Here is a 17,025-nt window from a genome sequence, read left to right on the forward strand (position 1 = left end):
GGATTACCAAAATAATTGCTTAATACTTAGTTTAGTTTGCTCTCATAGGTTTTTCTTGTAACAGTTCCCAGCAGGTCCACAAAAAGGAGTGAAGATTCGTGTAAGTTTATCAGATGTACCTTTGGCTCTTAGTAATTTTCAGGTAAGAACATATTTAAAAGACACTTCTATGTTGACCACCTTGTTGCTTTTAAGTGGAGGAAAGTGGCCTTTTATGAGAATTATTGAACTGTAAACTGGTTCCACGCCAGCCCAGGCAGAAAAAGGTCCTTGTGAAACTGTCACCTCTACTCAGCCAAAAGATATCTGAAAGAGCAAGCAGAGTTGCTTTAGGACTCAAAGTGGCAGAGTGATAGCCTTGAGCTGTAGAGCTGAGGGGCAAAACTCAGGCCCTGAGTTCAAGTTCAGCAACTAAGGGAAATGCCAATGAGGCATTTTTCCCAGTGTGGAGAAGACACTCCTGGGATGAAAGAAATGGAGGAGCATCCAGAGACCATAAGCCACTGCTTGGATGGCAGAAATAATGTCAGATCCTAGAGTCATTTGTGGTTGGCCTTTCAAAAATTGGTCAGAGCCAGGGGGTCATGGGAACATATTTTGTAAGGATGCCTAATGTCTATGCCTATCTACCTTGTAAGGGACAGGAACTCGTCAGTCATCTGTGATAGTACTAAAAAGATAAGGTTTTAAAATGTGGAACATAGTTTAGATCCCAACACCTGTATGTGCCAAAAGCTCTAATTGGCAGTAAATTTTGAGCTGATGCCAGCTACATGAAATTCATCTGCTCAGGAAAAAAATCTTTGTAAACTTGAGAGTGTGTTTCTATTGATATCTGTCTGAAGGCCTGCTTAGGTAACTCAGACATTCTTATGTTACTAGAGATCACATTACTATGCCATCCAGAAAGATCCTTTTGCAAACCAAAAGTCTAAATAAGCTCCACTGCTGTAGCCAGAACAAAGGTCTGTGCATTTTTTGAAAGTTAAAAGATTGTTCTTAATGACATTTAACCCTGATAACCTCTTTGTAAAATAGGCTATGGTTATTGACTCCTGGCTAACTAGGATCAACATCCCTGAGTCAGCTTGAAGAAGTGACAGAAGATGAATCTTTGCCCATCATCCCCTTTTAAGAACAAGGGACCAGATTCACTTTTTTAAAAAGGTGGCAAAACAGACAGAAGGAAAAGACAAGACATGGGAAATAATATTATGGGCCTGAGCCCTCTATATCTGCCTAGAAAATCCTAGCCTTATTAAAAGAACTATCTAGTTTAAAATGTTGGCAACTTTGTAAATTGTCCCGGGCTGTTGTCTAAATAGTTTTAAAATCTAGTGGGGTCACAGCCTGCCAAGCATATGTCATGTGTCCTTAACCAGGTTGTGTAGGAATTTGCAGCTCAGCACGAGGTGTGACTGTTCCTTGGAGCCACTGAGAGACCCTGCCGCTGCTGCTGCTGCTGCTCCTGCTGCTGCTGTTGCTGCTGGTGCTGCTGCTGCACATGCTAATGGGTAAAGTTCAACGACAGCCTGGCAGTCACCTGGAGGAAATCTACATCATCACCCAGACCACCTCCATCGCAGTAAAATAGACTGAACTCCTGCTTGATTCCATCACCTGAGAATGCTTCCCTGTTGAAATCTGCTACAAAATAAGATCTTGTGGGACATTTTTTGCTGATATCTAGTAAGCCCCTCTACTCCCACAGTGGATATTGGGGGCAAGGATATCACTGGCTTGCCTTAGGCACTTCAGGGCCATAGCCTAGTTTGTCTCTGGTATGGTAATAACCTGCTTCTTCCTGGGTGTTTTTTAAAGATAAAGGAGAGATTTTTTTAAATCAATGGAGGTAGTAAAAGGAATGAGACCCACCCTAATCTTAGCCTTAAAACCTAGCAAGCTTTTCATCCCATTCCTTGAGGCTTTCTGAGATAACTTGTTTCCACAAGTCAAAGGAAAACAGAGCAGATTTAAACTCTAGCCACAAAGAAGCTCAAGGAATCATAAAGAAGAGGAGGGTAGTAAAGAAAGCCTTACAAAAAGAATTGGAAAAAAAATTGGTATACTCTGGATAAGAAAGGATTTACAAAGTAAGGAATGTCTTAAAATGTTTGTAAAGAGGACAAACCACAGAAATTTTAAGTATGTAGCAAATGGTATGAGTATATTTTAAAATTGGAACTTATGAGTACAGCTGGTATGAAATTAATTGAGCTGGGGCTGGGAAGATTGCTCAGTGGTAGAGTGCTTGCCTTGCATGCCTGAGGCCCTGGGTTCGATTCCTCAGCACCACATAAGCAAAAAGAAAAAAGCTGGAAGTGGCGCTGTGGCTCAAGTGGTAGAGCGCTAGCCTTGAGCTGAAGAGCTGAGGGACAGCGCCCAGGTACAGAGTTCATGCCCCACAACCGGACCCCCCCAAAAAATTAAGTGAGCTGTGATATATGGAGTCAGGATTGCTGGAAGAAAATGAAAGGGCCTTTGGTACTGTTAATTTTGTTACTCACAATTGGACCTTGTAGAGTGATGTCCTTTGTAAAAGAAAGGATCGGCAGAGTCCATCTATTTGTTCTGAGATCCCAATACCAATCTGTAAATATAGAAGACTGTGCCAATTAGGGGACCATGATTGGTCCCCGATGGTCTGGAAGAGGAGGGAATGAAGAGCCAAAGTAACTCCAATTTGAGATTAACCCCACCATCTTGTGCTAGGCTGCCCTCAGACTAACCCCAAGAGAAAGAAAAAAAAAAAAAAACACAGGTTACCACCAACTCTGCTCACCATTAAGAAATCAGAGCAGTTGCCCAAGTGTTCCAGGAACAGAATATGGCAATAGTTCAGAAAAAGGACAGTGCAGTTAGGGTGGACTCAGTCCAATCATGTAACTGCTTGTGTGGAAATTCCCTAAAAGTGTTTGCTCAATACTATAAAAGCTATGCTGATTTTGTGCTTGGGGACTCTGACCGGCACCAGTTACCGAGTGCACGGAAGACCAAGCTTGAGCTTGCAAATAAACGACTCTTTTGCTGTTCGCATTGGTTGTGGTCCCTCGTGGACATTTGGGGGTCCCAAGTCCGTACAACAGGGCTTGATACAAAATGTCTCTGTCCAGAGAATTAAATGATGGCATTTATAGCTAAAATGTTTTACGGTTATTATTAACATCTGACACATGCTGAGATGTTTATTTATACCTCTCTTTCTCCTTTTCTTTCTTCTTCCCTTTCTTTCTTTCTTCCTTCCTTCCTTCCTTCCCTTCTCTCCTCCTCCATCTCTATTATCTTTTCTTTCTCTTTCTTTTCTCTTTCTTTCTTCACTTTTCTTTCCTCTTTTAGGAAATGAGTATGAATTTAGATATTTTGTTTGCTCAACAAGTATTCTACCATTAAAACAATCCTTTATCAATTTAGTTACTTTGCTCATAGGTTATCAATTTTGCTGATGGCTGAACAAAGGTTAAGTTCCACAGTTCTTTCTTCAAAGCAGCTGGGAACACAAATGAATTCCAACATGCAAGACTTTAGGATGATATTAAAATCTTATTACTTTCCTTGCACACTGGTTCTGAACTGTGATCCTCTCAAATTCTACCCCTTTAGTTAGTGATGTGAATTCCAAGAGCCTGCCCTGTGTATAGATTGACTAAATGAATGATTGAAGGCAATTTCACTTTAATCTCTTTTTTTGCCAGTCCTGGGGCTGTTATAATTTTATTTCTAGACAATTTTTGTGCATATGTGCATAATAGCGTTAAAATTGCTTTCCCCCTTTTTTATCCTTTTTTATTTTTCTTGGTCATGGGGCTTGAACTCCAGGCCTGGGTGCTGTCCCTAAGCTCTTTAGATCAAGGCTAGTACTGTACTACTTGAGCCACAGTGACGCTTCTGGTTTTCTGGTGGTTAATTGGAGGTAAGAGTGTCACAGATTTCCTGCTAGGGCTAGATTTGAACTACCATCCTCAGATCTCAGTTCCTGAGTATCTGGGATTACAGGCATGAGTCACTGGCTCCCAGCTAAAATGTTATTTATTTTAAGTTCTGTGATTTAGATGAGGGACTAGCATGCGTGTGTAGAAAGTTAACTTTCAAGTCATCTTTCTGAATAGTTTCAGAGGTTGATATTCATAATATTTATTGCAGTGTTTAAGAACAGAAGCTCCCAAAGTAACAGAATGATCCTTCATTTTCTCCTTCCCATAGGTATTTTTAGAAGAAAATGAGTGAGATCTAAGTCTAAGACAATATATACTTGAAATTATAAAAAAATTATTTTGATGACACATAAAGAGCCAGATTATGAAACTGCCTTTCATTTTCTAAAGAAAGGAACGTCAGACAAGTATATTTATTTGCAGGCTTTTTCATCTGAACAACAAAGAAAAAAAAACAATATCATAAAAAAGCTGAAGGGGCTGGGAAGGTGGTTCAGTGGTAGAGCGCTTGCCTTGCATGCATGAGGCCATCGGTTTGATTCCTCAGCACAACATAAGCAGGAAAAAAAGCCGGAATTGGTACTGTGGCTCAAGTGGTAGAGTGCTAGCCTTGAGCTGAAGAGCTGAGGGACAGCGACCATGCCCAGAGATCAGACTCAACGACTGGACCCAAAAAAAAAAAATAAATAAAATAAATAAATTAAATTAAAACGCTGAAGAAGATCAACATCCATGTAAGTGTGATATAGCATTGGATACTTTAAGACATTAATTTATTAAGGTACAATAATTATTTGCAAATGGTATCAGTTCGTTAAATTTATTCATTGTAATTTATTCATTTTATTTTATTTACATGTCACTTAGTATATAAATATATATATATATAAATATATATATAAATATATATACATATATATATATATATATATATATATATATATATATATATATACCAAAAATTTAGGAAGTATCAATCTCAACAAAACAGTGGATCATGTTGAATCATGCCATTCATCTCAGCACCACAAGAGGCTAAGTTGCTGCTCAGTACCTGTGTCATATAGATCCCTGGTTCACTTGGAGGCAGTCACCTCTCCTGATCCAGAAACTGGGCTGGGATTTAGCCAAGAGGAGGAAGGACTCTGCCTCATCTTCCCTGGGTGGACCTCACAGAATGCAATGTATTTGCTTGCTTTCCTCTTCCAAAAGGCTTGAAATGCCATGCTGCTAAGTGTTCACAATTTGATTCCAGTGACCTGTGGTAGAGGTGTGAGGAAATATTAAATTAAATTTCACATTTGCCAATTGAGCTGTTCTTCCCAGCCTGTGAGTTCAACTCAGCAAGTGTTCATTATTTGAGAGTTGAGAATACTGAGGTAGAGGAGAGTGGGAGGTTGATTGAAAGAGAGGAGAGATAGAGAGAGGGAGGGAGGGAAGGAGAAAGAAAAGAAAGGAAGGAAGGAAGAAAGGAAGGAAGGAAGGAAGGAAGGAAGGAAGGAAGAAAGAAAGAAAGAAAGAAAGAAAGAAAGAAAGAAAGAAAGAAAGAAAGAAAGAAAGAAAGAAAGAAAGAAAGAAAGTGATAGAGAATGGAGTCAGAAGTCACATGCCAGAGGAACTACCTGTATTTGGTATTAGGTCTGCCCCAGCGTGCAGACCCTATGCAGACACCCCCCACCCATTTCTTGGCTGTTTCCACCCTTTATGTGTTAACTAGGTATCTGACACACCTGGAGATAGCCACCTCCCCCTCCTGCTAAGTCACAACCTGGTCAGCCTCTGGTAACACTTCTCATCCAATCCTTGGCCTAGATATGTCCTGACACTAGGTTAGGTTGCTCCACCTTTTTTTACATGCCGCTCTGCCATGTATGGCATGGGCAGCAGTTAGGTAAATAAACTACTTTACCTGACTGAATACCATGTGGTGTTCATTTCGATGGCTACCTAATGAAACTTACCTAATTAATATACCTTACACTTCAGTGTTTCTTTTTTCTTTAATTTTAATTTTAATTTTTTGTAAACATATTCTACAGAGGGGTTACAATTACGTGGGCAAGATAATGAGTACATCTCTTATCAAGCATTGCTGCCTCCTCCTTTGTTGAACCTTCACATCGCTTCCCAGCCTCTGCACGCCCCCCCACCCAAACCCGCCCCCCACACACCAAAGTTATAAAGTTCGTTTTTGACATGACAACTTGTACTTCTCATAGTTGCATCGGGTCCACCTGTATCCTTAACCAACATATTTGTCCCCATCTCCTCCACAAATTATACCGACATCAAACATAGTGAAATCAGGGGTTGTATTGTGGGGGAGGGACATACAAAGCTACAAAGAAATAATTTGTAAATGAGTTAGAATCAAATGCATGAAAGAAAAAAAACATTTAAATACTTATCTAAGGGTTCATTTTCCTAACATTACATTATCTGACCTTTCCTGCTTGACTCATACATATACTAGATATTGCAAATTATGGAAACCATGGGACGTTTGTTTCTTTGGGCTTGGCTTACTTCACTTAATATAATTTTTTCCAAGTTTTTCCATTTCCTAACAAATGGGGAAATGTCATTCTTTCTGATGGAGGCATAGAATTCCATTGTGTATATATACCACATTTTCTTGATCAATTCATCTACTAAGGGGCATCTGGGTTGCTTCCATATCTTAGCTATGGTAAATAATGCTGCAATAAACATAGTTGTGCTGGTAGCTTTAGTGTGGTCTTGTTTGTAAACATTTGGGTAAATGCCCAAAAGTGTGATTGCTGGGTCATAGGGGAGATTTATGTGAAGTCTTTTGAGGAACCTCTATACTGCTTTCCAAAGTGGTTGAACAAGTTTACACTCCCTCCAACAGTGAAGTAAGGTTCCATTCTGTCCACATCCCCTCCAGCATCTGTTGTTGTTAGAGTTTTTGATTACAGCCATTCTAGCTGGGGTGAGGTGGTATCTCAATGCTATTTTGATTTGCATTTTTTATGGCTAGGGATGCTGAGCATTTCTTCATGTGTCTATTGGCCATCCTTCTTTCTTCTTCAGAGAAGTTTCTCTTCAAGTCATTAGCCTACTTATTTATTGGGCAGTTGTTTCTTTGAGGATTTGTTGTTGAGGGATTTAATTTTTTGAGTTCCAAGTATATTTTAAATATGAGACCCTTGTCCGTTGTATGGCTAGTGAAGATCTTATTCCAATCTGTGGGCTTTCTATTGATCTTACTAGCTATGACTTTTGCCATGCAAAAGCTCTGCAACTTCATGCAATCCCATTTGTCTAACCTTTCTTTGATTTGTTGGGTTTCTGGGTCTAAATTAAGAAAATTTCGGCCTGAATCAAGGAGACCTAGGGTTTCTCCTATTCCATCCTGTAATGTTTTCAGAGTGTCTGCTTTGACTTCGAGGTCTTTAATCCATTTGGTGTTGATTCGGGTGCAGGGTGATATATAAGGATCTAGTTTTAGTTTTCTACAAGTAGTTAATCAATTTTGCCAGCACCATTTTCTGAAGAGGGTGTCTTTCTTCCATTCTATTATGTTAGCTCCCTTATCAAAGATTAGTTGGCTATATGCATGTAGGTTCATTTCTGGGTTTTCATTTATATTCCATTGGTCCTGAGGTCTGTTCTTGTGCCAGTACCAAGTGGTTTTGATTATTATGGCTTTATAGTAGAGTTTGAAATTTGGTATTGATATTCCTCCAGCAGTGTTCTTTCCATTGAGGAGCATTTTTGCTATTCGGGGTCTTTTATTGTTCCATGAGAATTTTTGGATTGCCTCTTCTATTTCTTTGAAGAATGAGGGTGGAATTTTGATAGGTATTGCATTGAATTTGTAGATAACCTTGGGAAGTCATGCCATTTTCGTGATGTTAATCTTTCCAATCCAGGAGCATGGGATGTTTTGCCATTTTCTAAGTTCTGTTTGGATTTCCTTTTTCAGATTTTAAAGTTTTCATCATAGAGGTCCTTCAATTCTTTGGTTAAGTTAATTCCTAGGTATTTTATTTTTTGAGGGGCTATTACAAATGGAGTTAGTTTCCTAATTTCAGCCACACTTTTCTCATTGTTTGCATAGAGAAAAGACATTGATTTTTGAGGGTTAATTCTATACCCTGCTACTTTGCCAAATTTTTGAATCAGTTTGAGAAATTTGGGAGTGCAGTCTATGGGATTCTTTAAATACAAGATCATGTCATCTGCAAAGAGGGAGAGTTTTATTTCTTCTTTCCTTATTTGGAACCCCTTTATGTTTGCATCTTGTCTTATTGCTGTAGCAAGGCATTCTATTACTAGATTGAAGAGAAGTGGAGAGAGTGGACATCCTTGTCTTGTTCCTGAGTTAAGAGGAAATGGCTTTAGTTTTTCACCATTAAGTATAATGCTGGCTGTAGGTTTGTCATATACAGCCTTTATTGTATTGAGGAATGTCCCATGGATTCCTAATTTTTCCAAAACCTTCATCATAAAGGGGTGTTGGGTCTTGTCGAATGCTTTTTCTGCATCTATTGTGATAACCATGTGGTTCTTATCCTTGCTCCTGTTGATGTGATGTATAATATTAATCGATTTGCGTATATTGAACCGTCTTTGCATCTCTGAAATGAATCCTGTTTCATCGTGGTGTATGATTTTTTGTATGAATTGTTGAAGTCGATTGGCCAAAATTTTGTTGAAAAGTTTTGCATCAATGTTCATCAAAGAAATGGGTCCATACTTCTCTTACTTTGATGAGTCCCTGCCTGGTTTTGGGATGAGGGTTATGATGGCTTCATAGAGTGTGTTCGGTAGTGAACTTTCTCTTTCAATTTCATTGAAGAGTTGGAGGAGTATTGGTGTGAGCTCTGCTTTGAAGTCCTTGTAAAATTCCGCTTGAAAACCATCTGGTCCTGGACTTTTCTTAGCTGGGAGGTCTCTTATTTTCTGTTTCTATTTCAATGCTTGATATTGGCCTGTTAAGCTGGTTTAACTCATCTTGGTTTTGTTTTGTCATGTCAATATTTGCTAGGAAATGGTCCATTTCTGTCAAGTTGTCAAACTTATTAGCATAAAGTTTTGAGAAATATTCCCTTATAATGTTCAGAATCTTGGTTGTTTCCGTGGTGATGTTTCCATTCTCATCTCTGAGTTTATTAATTTGGGTGTATTCTCTTCTTTTTCTGATAAGATTTCTAAGGGTCTGTCAATTTTGTTAATATTTTCGAAAAACCAACTCTTTGTTTTGTTGATTCTTTCTATAGTTTTTTTTATTCTAATTCATTTAATTCTGATTTAATTTTAATTATTTCTTTCCGTCTACTGGATTGGAGTTTAACTTGCTGCTCTTTTTCAAGGAGGTTTAGATGTGTCATTAAATTGTTGGTTTCAGATCTCTCCAATTTGTTGATGTAGGAGCTCAGAGCTATAAACTTGTCTCTGAGTACTGCCGTTGCTGTGTCTCAGAGTAGCTGGTAATTTGTGTGCTCATTTTTGTTGAATAGCATGAACATTTCAATTTCCTTTCTAATCTCTTCCATGACCCACTCGTGATTCAGCAGTGTGTTGTTCCCCCTCCATATGATACCGGACTTTCTTTGGTGGCTTTTGGTGTTGAGTTCAAAATTTATTCCCTTGTGGTCAGAGAGAATGCAAGGTATAACTTCAATGTTTCTGAATTTGGACAAGTTTGCTTTGTGGCCTAAAATGTTGTCTATTTTAGAAAATATTCCATGTACTGCTGAGAAGAACGTTTATTCTGATGCTGCTGTGTGAAATATTCGGGAAATGTCTGTTAAATCTAGTTGATCTATGCAGCTGTTTAGATCTGTGGTTTCTCTGTTGAGTTTTGGCCGAGTTGATCTATCTAGTGGGGAGAGTGGTGTGTTAAAATCTCCAACAATTAATGTCTTTGGATTTATGTGGGATTTGACACTTCAGTGTTTCCAGTTTTGAATCCATGGATATTTTTTCTGACACATGTGTGTTCAGTATCTACAAAACATATGTACTAACTTATCATGTAACAGTATAATTTTGCCTGGAATCTTTTTTTTAAATTTTTTTAATTGTGAAAATACCATACAGAGAAGTTACAATTACATGAGCAAGGTAATGAGTACATTTCTTATGAAGCATTGTTGCCTCCTCCTTTGTTTCCCCTTCCTATCCCTTCCCATCCCCCACCTCCCCCGCCAAATTTGTAAAGTTCATTTTTTGACATAAAATGTTGTACATCTCAGTGTTGGAATGGCTCCACCTGCATCCCTATTTAAACCATTTTTCCCTTCCCTTCCACAAAGTATACCAACATCTGAATCTTTAATAGCAGCCTAATTAACCTTAAAGTCTATTTTCCTTGCTTTGTTTCGTTTTTTGCCTAACATAAGCAAAGATTTGGTGGGACATTCTGAAAAGATCTCTGCCCTCATATTTACTAATCTTCCTGGGCTTCAACCCGTGAGGTACCAGCTCAGATGATGGAACTTTGAAATTCTGGAAAGCAGATGCACATCATAAGGCCCATGGCTTTGGGTTTTCTCAGATTATTTTTTAAATGTACTTGTTACTAAGGTGTGTACAGTGAGTTTACCATTCCACAATTCATGTCATGTGTATATTTTTCTTATAGACAATGGCAACCTTTCCTTAGCTTTCTCCCAGTTTCTTTTTTTGTTGTTGTTGATGTTTTTTTTTATTTGTGTACCTGACCTTCAGCTTGAAATCATGATTGTGTGCTGCCCCTGGGTTTTTTAATCAAGGCTACTCTACCTCTGGAGCCCCAGCTTCCTTTATGGCTTTTTGGTTGTTAATTGAAGAGAAGAGTCACAAATTTTCTCACTCCTGCTGTCTTTGAACTGTGATCATCAGCCTCCTGAGTAGCTAGGATTATAGGCCTGAGTCTTCAGTGTCCAGCTACTAAAGTGTTGGTTTTATGCTTCCCTGGTTGTGTTACAATTTTCCTCGACTCTTAGCACTAATACTACATATTGCCTGGCTAAAATCTGAATTGGTAGAACATACTTGTATTTTGATTAAAACAAGAATTGAAACTATAGGCCATAGGGACATATAAGCTAAACAATTCCCTTGGAACATGGCATAAAAACGAGTAGGTTTATTGCCAGTTGACTGTGTCTTGTCTTTACTGTTAATTCTACATGGCCTGTGAATGATGTTAAACATATCCAAATGACCATTGGCAGAAATAATGTTTCTCATCCTGTTCTAAAATTAAAACAAAAACCAACCAAAAAAAACTATATATGAGTCCAGCAATTTCCTCTAATTAAAGACCAGTCTGCCCCAGTTTATGAAAAAAAAATCCTTTAGTTAGGTGCTGTTGCTTTTTCTAACTGCAAATATAACGAAATCTGTTGTAGTCTATAGAATTGTATAACACACCTGTCATTTTAATTCACAAGAAATTCAGCCATTAAAAAGTTTATTTATTTTTTGAGTCAGTTGTGGGGTGAACTCAGGGCCTGGGCACTTTCCCTGTGCCTCTGTGCTCAAATTGAGCCACAGGCCACTTCTGGTTTTTGAGTTGCAAATTGGAGATAAGAGTCTTATGGGGACTGGCTTTGAACTGTGATACTCAGATCTAAGCCTCGTGAGTAGCTGGGATTATAGGCATGAGACACTGGCACCTGTCTTCAAATAGACATTTTTGAAATGATGAACTGCTTGGTGCCTCGGGCTCACATATATAATCCTTGCTATAGTTAGTGTTACAGGTATGAGAAACAAATACTAGGTGTGTGTTGTTCATGATAGTTTATATTGGCATCTTTTAATATAATTTGTTTCTTATACTACAATGCTCTTATTTTTATTTTCTCCTAGGTGAGGGTGATAGAAACCCTAGGTCTCCTTGGCTCAGGTGGAAATTTTCTGAATAGAGACCCGGAAACACAACAAATCAAAGAAAGGTTGGACAAATGGAATTGCATAAAGTTGCAGAGCTTCTGCAGGGCAAATGACATAGCTAGCAAGATCAATAGAAAGCCCACGGATTGGGAGAAGATATTTATTAGCCATACAACGGACAAGGGTCTCATATCTAAAATATACTTGGAACTCAAAAAATTAAACCCCCCAACAACAAATCCGCAAAGAAACAACTGCCCAATAAATAAGTGGGTGAAAGACTTAAAGAGAAACTTCTCTGAAGAAGAAAGAAGGATGGCCAATAGACACATGAAGAAATGTTCAACATCCCCAGCCATAAAAGAAATGCAAATCAAAACAACATTGAGATATCACTTCACTCCCGTTAGAACGGCAAAAATCAAGAACTCTAACAACAACAGATGCTGGAGGGGATGTGGACAGAATGGAACCTTACTTCATTCTTGGTTTGAATGTAAACTTGTTCAACCACTTTGGAAAGCAGTATGGAGGTTCCTCAAAAGACTTCACATGGAATTCCCTTATGACCCAGCAATCCCACTTTTGGGCATTTACCCAAATGTTTACAAACAAGACCACACTAAAGCTACCAGCACAACTATGTTTATTGCAGCATTATTTACCATAGCTAAGATATGGAACCAATCCAGATGCCCCTCAATAGATGAATGGATCAAGAAAATGTGGTATATATACACAATGGAATTCTATGCCTCCATCAGAAAGAATGATATTGCCCCATTTGTTAGGAAATGGAAAAACTTGGAAAAAATTATATTAAGTGAAGTAAGCCAGGCCCAAAGAAACATAGGTCCCATGGTTTCCCTTATTTGTAATATCTAGTATATGTATGAGTCAAGCGGAAAAGGTCAGATAATGTGATGTCAGGAAAATGAACCCTTAGATGTGTATTTTAATGTTTTTTTCTTTCATGCATGTGTTTCTAACGCATTTATAAGATTATCTCTTTGTTGCTTTGTATGTCCCTCCCCCACAGTATATCCCCTGCTTTCACTACATTTGATGTCAGTATAACTTGTGGAGGAGATGGGGAAAAACCAGTTGTTTAAGGATACAGGTGGACCTGTTGCAACAATGAGAAGTACAAGTTGTCATGTCCAAAATGAGCTTGACAACGTCGGTGCGGGGGGCGAGGTGGAAGTTGGGGAAGGAGAAGGATTGGGATTGGGGGGAGGGGGGAGGCTGGGAAGGGATGTGAAGAGTAAACAAAATAGGAGGCTGCAATGCTTGGTAAGAAATGTACGCATTATCCTCCCCATGTAATTGTAACTCCTCTGTACAGTATCTTCTCAAATAAAATTAAATTAAATTTTAAAAAAGACCTATTTTAAGTGGGAAGAAGGTTCTCAGAAAAATTTTTTCAGTGTTTGTGTTGTGTAGTATTACCCAAGTGTACATAAGGTAACAGAAGGAGAAACAATAGGAATAGGAGAAGAGAAATTCTGTATTTAAGTAAAATGGTTCTATACACTATAGAAGACTCTGCAAATAAGACAATTTTGAAATAATAAAGCCATGGCCAGTATGCAGATCTATGGGAGTGACATAGAGAAAGCATTACTACTAAGTGGAACATGAAGGATGAGACCACTCTCTTTCTTCTAATAGCTCTAAATCATTATAGCTAATCATTCAAATTTGTAAAAAGTAGAATGGAAGAATAATTCTGGTTCCAAGCAATTCATATATAAGACCATGGACTTAACTGGAAAAAAGGCCATGTCGAGTGCACAGGAATTATACTAGCAATGAACTAGTGGCTAAGATCACATTTCTTTTTTTTTTTTCTTTTCTTTCTTTTTTTTTTTTTTTGATGGTAGTGGGGCCTGAAATCTAGGCCTGGGCCCTGTCCCTCTATTGTTCAGCTCAAAACTTTTTCTCTACCTTTGAGCCCCACACCACTTCCAGGTTTCTGTTGGTTAATTAGAGATAAATGCCTCAGAAACTTTTCTACTCATACTGGATTTGAACTGCAATCCTCAGATCTCAGCCTCCTAATTAGCTAGGATTACCAGTGTGAACCACTTGAAACCTGCTTAGGATCACATTTCTAACAGTGTATACTCAGCATAAGTAATGTGTATAGTCATCTGTCTTTATATGAACTCGAGATACAAATCTGTGAAACAGATTAGATTTTACACTCACAAAAATGGTTGTAGTTCAAAAGTTGATACCCATGGAGAAATAAAACTTAAGAATGTAAAGGAGTCTGGGAAGTTCAGTTTGCATCCAGCTTGGGCAAAACAGTCTTTGAGACACTATAATTAACCGGCCAAAAGATGCATTAGAAGAATGTCTCAAGTGATGGAATACTAGTTATGAGCAAGAGTGCTGAAGAAGAGCTTGAGGTTTTTGCATACATATATACATACAAACACGCACATACACACAGAGGCACTTATATGTTCTAACACACATATGGAACAACTGTCAGATTATGTAGAAAAGTTAGAAAATATATCCTTAGTAAGAATAAAATCAAGTGATAATTTTTAATATTAGAAAGTCCTCAAGTGAAATTTCCCCAAAAAGCTTGAGAATATTACATAGGTGAGAACAAAGATAGTAAGAAAGTCAACTCATCATTAATAAAGGGATCAGATCCGGGGAGGAATGAATCAGAGACCCCTTCACAGCATCTGAAAAGGTTCATATCCTGTTTCAAATGTTAGAACATCTTTGAAAATAGTACATGAACAATCTGAGCCATCAGTCTAACGGAAAATATTATTGGAGAAATTCAGAATTGCTAGTCTGTATCTAGATTAAATAAAAAAAGAAAACTATTGTAGGACAATGTGATACAAGCCAGGAATTCTAGCACTCAGAATAAGACAGGTGATTAGAGAGTGGAATGACGTAGTGATACTTTCAGTGGACTAGGTAGTATAATTTGTCTCAATAAAACAAACAAAAGAGGAATAAAAAATAAGCCAGAAAGGAATACACAGTTGGAAATTTGGGCTAATTTTGTCAATATATTTTGAGAAGTCAAATTTCCTATTGAAACGCAACTCATATAATCCTCAGTTGTGTTTAAATGCCGCCTTCATTACAGAATATTACAGTTGTGTTTAAATGTCGCCTTCATTACAGAATATTACTAGATGCAAAAGAGCTCAATATTCCCAACCAAGAATTTGAAAAAGCAACCATCATTCTGTTAGATTCTAAAGAAATGTTGGATTACAAAAGCTTAAGCCTAGAGAAATAGGAAAGTTCATTTAATGTAGGACTTTGTAGACCTGGCTAAATAAGAATTTAGATTTAAAATAAATATTTTTGTTTGTAATTTAATATTCTATAGGATCGTATAAAATTGTTTTTAAGTAGAGATTTAATTTACAAATTCACAAATTATTATGGCATTCTATTTGCCTAAAATATTATTTCAAGTAAGGTATAATTAGTAGTTAGTTAACAGTTAATTTCAACAGTTCATAAGTAACATGATAATGTGAATAATCTAGATAAAGTTGTCAACAAATTGATACTATTAATTTATAAATTTACCAAAAGAGCAACTTTTTGAGACTTTGGTGTAACATGGTATGAAGAGAGTAATTGCGTGACATCTTTTTTTTTTTTCTACCAATACATAACACAGGAAGAAATTTCCTTAATTATGTACCTCTGTATACAATGAGAAAAATGCTACGGTTAGGGTTTGTTTTTATTTTGTTTTTGTTATTTGGTTTGTCCTAGGGCTTAACTTCTAGGCCTGGGCACTGTTCCTGAGACTGTTTTTGCTCAAGGCTACTGCTCTACCACTTGAACCTCAGTGCCACTTGTGTCAGGCTTTTCGTGACCAGTTTATTGGAGGTAAGCATCTAAGGAACCGTCCTTCCTGGGTGGGATTTGAACCAGAATCTTCAGATCTTAATATTCAGACATTCAGATCTCCTGATTATCTATGATAGATAAAATATGTAATTATAAATAATATTTGCAAGTGTTCTGATCTCAAGGGTAACACTGGGTGGAAAATGATGCAGCAAAGTTTAGTGTAGTGTTTAGTGTACGAAGGGCATCACATTAGCAGTAGTGTAGTATTTTTCACAATACTTATATGCTAGTCATGTTGTGAATTTAAGGAATTTTAACGTGCACATTACAAGTTGGAAATTGTTGAGCTAGGATGACTTTATGGCATAAAATCTTGGGATTGATGGTTATCTAAATAATGGCTTACTTGATAAACAAATGTTTACTCTAGAGGAATTAATATAGATACTTCATCGTTTTAACTTCTACCAGACTGTGGTTATTTTTTCTGTTGAATTTAAATATGTAACGCCTCATTGAAAACTGCACTTATTACAGAATTAAATAAAATGCAAACAGGTACTGTTTTGAATGTCTCTAGTGTGGCATGTTCAGAATTTGAATATGAATAGCTAGTAATAATAGGAATGTTGAAGAACACATATATTCTGTCCTCCTAACAATTATTAAGTTTGAAAAGTTAAGTGTTTCCATAGAATTGAACTTTTTCTGTTTTAGTATGAGACAATACTAAAACAATTTTTTTCCAAAATAATGACAAGTATATTCTAAAAATATTGTATTGTTTGATAATATTCAAGTTGATGACCCTCTCATAAAGGGATAATTAAATCAAATTAGCAGCCAAAATGTTCATTTCTTTAAAAGGTAATACACTTAGAATAAAATTACTATACCAATACAGTGAAATTATATTTTATACAGCTCAATTTTAATTTAATTTTATTGTCAAGGTGATATATAGAAGGGGTTGCAGTAATTATAAGGTAGTGAATACATAATATGTGCTACTTTTTTTACCCCTCCCTCATTTTTCTCACACTTTTCCTTTACCCCAATACACCACATAAGTTTAATGTAAATTTCCAACATGTTGTTTTGTGAGTATTGCTATTGCATTGGTTTGCCCTTTGTTCTTTGTCTTGCCATTTCATTGTTCCTCTTCCCTTGCTAAATTAAGATAAATGTATATACAATACACAGGATATTGAAATCAAATATAACAGGGATAAACCAAAGGGAAAACACAAAAGAAAAAAGGAATCACATAGTACATTAAAAACAACAACCACAAACAGAAAATTCTGTTCCCATATCCAGGAGTCCATTTTGCTCATCATCATCTTATATGGTCATACATACATAGTTATTGAGCAATTCTGCTCAACTG

At 37.2% G+C, this 17,025-nt stretch overlaps 1 long non-coding RNA gene across 1 annotated transcript in view; it reads right to left on the bottom strand.

Moving 5' to 3' along the window:
- Nucleotides 1-4,946: 4,946 nt before the first annotated feature.
- The window catches only part of LOC138819754 (uncharacterized), a 53,423-nt gene continuing 41,344 nt past the window's right edge, over nt 4,947-17,025 (bottom strand). The window contains exon 4 of the long non-coding RNA XR_011369609.1: nt 4,947-5,191. This is a non-coding gene — a long non-coding RNA (uncharacterized lncRNA). The remainder of the gene's footprint in view (nt 5,192-17,025) is intronic.

The sequence above is a fragment of the Dipodomys merriami genome, unplaced genomic scaffold (assembly GCF_024711535.1).
Source record: "Dipodomys merriami isolate MVZ:Mamm:240054 unplaced genomic scaffold, mDipMer1.0.p SCAF_815, whole genome shotgun sequence".
NCBI classification, from domain to species: domain Eukaryota; kingdom Metazoa; phylum Chordata; class Mammalia; order Rodentia; family Heteromyidae; genus Dipodomys; species Dipodomys merriami.